Source organism: Dendrobates tinctorius, unplaced genomic scaffold (genome assembly GCF_039654945.1).
Source record: "Dendrobates tinctorius isolate UK_male_01 unplaced genomic scaffold, ASM3965494v1 ptg000083l, whole genome shotgun sequence".
NCBI classification, from domain to species: Eukaryota; Metazoa; Chordata; class Amphibia; order Anura; family Dendrobatidae; genus Dendrobates; species Dendrobates tinctorius.
The window spans coordinates 1,078,121-1,084,120 of record NW_027361751.1 but is presented as its reverse complement, the minus strand read 5'-3'; positions in this window follow the sequence as shown (position 1 = coordinate 1,084,120).

The following is a 6,000-nucleotide window of genomic DNA, read 5'->3' as shown; positions in this document are numbered from 1 at the left end:
GTGTCTGTGGTGAGTTGGGGTTGTCGGTGTGCCTTTAGTGAGGCTCCGGTGTTTTCCACCTCTCCTCAGGCGCATGATGTTCCTGATTATTTGGCGGACTTTTATGATGTATTTAGTGAGAATGAGTCTGCGTCTCTGCCTCCTCATAGAAGTTATGACTGTGCAATTGAACTGAGCCCGGGGTGTAAATTCCCCAAGGGTCGGCTCTTCAATTTATCTGTACCCAAACACGAGGCTATGCGATCCTATATTAAGGAGGCGTTAGAGAAGGGTCATATTAGACCATCCTCGTCACCCTTAGGTGCCGGGTTTTTTTTTGTAGCCAAAAAAGATGGATCATTAAGACCTTGTATTGATTATCGTGCCCTCAACAAAATTACTGTTAAATATCAGTATCCGTTACCCCTGATTTCGGATCTATTCTCTAGAGTTAAAGGTGCTTGTTGGTTTACCAAGCTTGACCTCAGGGGGGCGTATAATCTTATTCGCATTAAGCATGGGGATGAATGGAAGACGGCGTTTAATACTCCGGAGGGACATTTTGAGTACCTGGTGATGCCTTTTGGGCTCACTAATGCCCCTTCTGTCTTCCAGTGCTTCATGAACGATATTTTCCGAGATTTTGTCGATAAATTTTTGATTATCTATCTGGATGATATTTTGATCTTCTCCAAGGATTGGGATTCTCATGTGGAACATATTCGGACTGTGTTCCGGATCTTGAGGGAGAATTCCCTGTATGTCAAAGGATCTAAATGCCTTTTTGGAGTACAGAGGATTTCTTTTTTGGGATTTATTTTGTCTCCGTCAACCAGAGGCGTATCTAGGCTTTCTGGCACCCGGGGCAAGAATTTGGTTCGGCGCCCCCCCCCCCCAAAAAAAAAGTACATATGTGACTTGCACACTTAGCCATGTAGCCACGAGCTGCTTTCCCTAATGCTCTCAATGTTCAGTAAAAAACTGAAAGCAGGAAGAGAAGCTCATTGTCACAAGACCATAACTATGAAAATTGCATATGAGTGAAGTGTCCATGTGATGACACTGGAACCTGCAGAGCTGAATACTGACATTGCAGCTTCTGAATTCTCACAATGAATGCACTGCACACTTTTAGCATTCTCCCTTGCCGATGTACAGTCATGTCAGCACAAGTATGTGATTTGTATACTTCTGGCCACATTCCGACTAGACGTGCCCGGCCTCGCTCTGTTCATTATCATTGAGTGAGGCCACACATATCTAGTCAGCATGTGACCGTATGTATGTAAATTACCGGCATGAGAGAATCCTGACAGTGTTCAGTGAGCACTGTGAGAATTCAGAAGTCTGCAGTCACATAGAATGTCTGCAGACTCCGTACAAACCTGGACAACCCCTTTAATGTTCCTAACAAATAAAAACATGAGAATTAGTCAGTATCACAAATAACATTTACATCCAAGTACCTTATAGATGACGTCTCTAGAGTCTTTCTCCTTTTCTTCTTCTTGTTCAGACCCCATGATGAGTTTTCTCACCCACATTTCGTCTCTGCAGACTTCCATCTTCTCCGGTCTTCTGCAGCAAATCTTCACACGATGCCCTTAAAGATAGAAGTGTCATTATAATGCTCCTAAATAAAAATATCTGCAATATACTGTCGCCTCACACTATTCCCCTCCTTCCTCATACTGTCTCCTCTATCATCCTCCTGTTCACCATACTGTCTCCTCATATATTTACCCCCTCACTCTCTATACTGTCTGCTCACACATACCCCCGACTCCCCATACTGTGTCTGCACACATGCCATCACCCTCACTCCCCATACTGTGCCCACATACATTCATCCGTTCGCACCCCTTACTGTCTGCACCCATCCCCCATACTGCTTCCTCATATATGCCCTCATACATACTCTTCATTTTGTGTCCTCAAATCTCCCCACACACGTTAAATACCATCCCCACTCCAAATCCACCATCCCAAATCCACCACACACATTAAGTACCCCCCATCCCCACTCCAAATCCCCCCACACATTAAGTATCCTCCATCCCCACTCAATAATCCCTTGTCCCTACTCCCAAATCCCCCCACACATTAAGTATCCCCCATCCCCACTCCCAAATCCCCCCACACATTATGTACCCCCACTCATTAACCCCCATCCCCACTAATTAACCCCATCTCCACTCATTAACCCCCACACTCATTAACCCCCCTACACATTAACCCCCCCACTTATTAACCCCCATCCCCACTTATTAACCCCCATCGCCACTCATTAACCCCCACACTCCTTAACGCCCCACTCATTAACCCCCATACTTTAACCCCCACACATTAACCCCCCCACTCATTAACCCCATCTCCACTCATTAACCCCCATCTCCACTCATTAACCCCCATCTCCACTCATTAACCCCCATCTCCACTCATTAACCCCCATCTTCACTCATTAACCCCCATCTCCACATTAACCCCCATCCCCATATTAACCCCCATCTCCACTCAATAACCCCCCACTCATTAACACCCATCCCCACATTAAACCCCATCTCCACTCATTAACCCCCCACTCATTAACCCCCACACTTTAACCCCCACTCATTAACCCCCCGACTCATTAACCCCCCCACTCATTAACACCCCCCCATCTCCCATCTTCGGTGGTTCTTCAGCTCCACAGAGGAGCACACTTACCACCAGCGTTTGCTCTGGGCGCCGGGGAGTGACGTCAGCAGCGTGATCACATGACATGATCACGCTGCTGACGTCTCTCTGACCCGGCGGTCAGAGCTAATTGTACAGGCGTCTGTATAGACGCCAGTACAATTGCTGCCTGGGAGCCGGCGCGGCCTCCTTCTCTGCGCCGGCTGTCAGCTTGACAGCCGTCACAGAGAACAGCCGGCTCACAGGATGGGGGGCGGCAGAGCGCAGCCGCCGGGGGGGAGACACTGCGGACCGCTGCATTAGGCGGCCCGACTGCGCCCCCCTGCTGGCTGCGCCCGGGGCAACTGCCCCGGGTGCCCCCCCCTGGATACGCCACTGCCGTCAACTATTGAAATGGACCCGGCCAAGGTACAGGCCATTCACGATTGGGTTCAGCCCACTTCTTTGAAGGGCCTTCAGAAGTTTTTGGGTTTTGCTAATTTTTATCGGAAATTTATAGCAAAATTTTCTAGTATTGCCAAGCCATTGACTGATTTGACTAAGAAGGGTGCTGATGTGTTGAATTGGTCTCCAGAGGCTGTTTCTTCCTTTCAGGAGCTGAAGCGAAGATTCACCTCCTCCCCGGTTTTGCGGCAACCTGATGTCTCACTTCCATTCCAGGTAGAGGTGGATGCTTCTGAGATTGGTGCAGGAGCTGTTTTGTCCCAAAAGGATCCTGTAACATCTAAAATGAATCCCTGTGCTTTCTTTTCCCGAAAGTTCTCTCCATCTGAACGTAACTATGATGTGGGGAATCGGGAACTGTTGGCCATGAAATGGGCATTTGAGGAGTGGAGATATTGGTTGGAGGGAGCTAAGCATCAAGTTGTGGTCCTCACTGACCACAAGAATTTGATTTACCTAGAGTCGGCTAAGCGCTTGAACCCTAGACAGGCTAGGTGGGCCTTGTTTTTTACACGTTTTGATTTTGTGGTTTCTTTTCTTCCTGGAACTAAGAATGTCAAGGCAGACGCCCTCTCTAGGAGCTTCTTTGCTGATTCTCCTGTGGTGACCAAACTTGCTACCATCTTAGGCAAAGGGGTAGTTCTTTCTGCCATCTCGCCCGATTTGAGACGTGCTCTGGAAGAGTTCCAGGAGGACAAACCTGAGCGTTGTCCCAGTGGAAAGTTGTATGTTCCTGACCAGTGGAAGAGGAGAGTGATGTCTGAAGTTCATTGCTCTGCTTTGGCTGGTCATCCAGGTATTTTTGGTACTAGAGATTTGGTGAGTCGGTCTTTTTGGTGGCCCTCCTTGTCTCGTGATGTCAGGAATTTTGTGCATTCCTGTGGGACTTGTTCCCGGTCTAAATCGTGTTCTCGCTCTAGTGGGTTGTTGATGCCTTTGCCTGTCCCCAAGAGGCCATGGACCCATATTTCAATGGATTTTATCTCTGATATGCCTGTCTCTCAGAGAATGACTGTTATTTGGGTGATTTGTGATAGATTCTCTAAGATGGTCCATCTTGTACCACTCCCTAAGTTGCTGTCTTCCTCTGAGTTGGTACCCCTGTTTTTGCAACAGGTGGTTCGCTTGCATGGGATTCCTGAGAACATTGTATCTGACAGAGGGGTTCAGTTTGTGTCTAGATTTTGGAGAACTTTCTGTTCCAAGCTGGGAATTCAGTTGTCCTTCTCCTCTGCTTTTCACCCTCAAACCAATGGGCAAACACAGAGAACAAACCAGACCTTGGAGTCATATTTGAGATGTTTTATTTCCGCTGATCAGGATGATTGGGTTTCATTTTTGCCCTTGGCTGAATTTGCTTTAAATAATAGAGCTAGTTCTGCCACTTTGATGTCACCTTTTTTTTGTAACTTTGGGTTTCATCCTCGATTTTCTTCAGGGCAGGTGGAGCCCTCTGCCTGCCCAGGTGTTGACACTGTGGTGGAGAGAATGCACCACATCTGGGACCAAGTGGTGGATAAGTTATCTCTTTCCCAGGAAAAGGTCCAGCGGTTTTCCAACCGACATAGGACCATTGGTCCCCAGTTTAAGGTTGGTGATATGGTGTGGTTATCATCAAAAAATATTGCTATGAAGGTGGCTTCTCCTAAGTTTAAGCCTAGATTTATTGGACCTTACAAGATTTTGGAGATTATTAATTCAGTCTCTTTTCGTTTGGCTCTTCCTGTCACATTTAAAATCCATAATGTGTTCCATAAGTCTTTGTTGAAGAGGTTTGTTGAACCTGTTGTTCCTGGGGTGGCACCTCCAGACCCTGTATTGGTTGAAGGTAACATGGAATATGAGGTAGAGAAGGTACTGGATTCCCGTCTGGCTAGACGGAGACTCCAGTATTTGGTTAAATGGAAGGTCAGGAGGATAATTCCTGGGTCTCTGCCTCTGATATTCATGCCAAAAGATTGGTGCGTGCCTTTCATCGGGCTCACCCTGATCGCCCTGGTGGCGTGGTTGAGGGTTCGGTGACCCTCCTCAAGGGGGAGGTACTGTTGTGAGTTCATTTTCCCCTTTACCACTGAGGCCCGATGAACTCCCTCTTCTAGTAAAGAAAGATAGTGAGCCTGATTATCAGGCATCTGGGTCTAATGATGATGATTGGCTGAGTGGAGTTTCTGACTGGATTTAAGGCTGTCCACGCCCGTCTGCTCTGCGGGTGATTTCTCTGTGGATCCTTGGATACCAGTCTGAATTCCTGCTCTCCAAAAGCTAAGTTTTCTGCTCTTCCGTTTGCATTTGTACGTTGTTTTTGTTTTTGCTGGATTTCTGTCATTCCCTGCAGGGGTGATCTGAATTCCTTTAGCTCTGTCTTCAGAAAATACCTGAGTGCTGATATAGTTTTTGAAGCCTAGCTGCTTCAGGGCCTTTTTTCATATCAGCCTGTTGGCTTATGTCTTTTCAGGGTTTTTGCAGATTGCAGACAGCTCCTATCCTATCCTGTCCTATTTTAGTGAGTTTGGGCCCCATTGTTTGCTCAGCCTATCTTTCTATCTGTGTGTGTGTTTTTTCATCTTGCTTCACTGTCATTATATGTTGGGGGCTGCCTTTTACTTTGGGGTCTGCTCTGGGGCAGTTTGGTTTTCCTTTTCTGTCTTTAGGCTATTTAGTTTCTCCGGCTGTGATCGAGGGGTCTAGGGCACCGTAGGAACCCCCCACGGCTACTGCTAGTTGTGTTGTTAGGTTCAGGGGTCTGCAATCTGATAGTTGCCAACTTCTCCGGTTTTCTGGACTTAGCTAGTATTTTTGTGTCTGCCTCCTACGGTGACACAAAAATAACACTGGACCCTGTAATCCCTGCTGCACCCTGTATTCCCTGTTGGACCCTGTAATGCCCGCAGCACCCTGTAA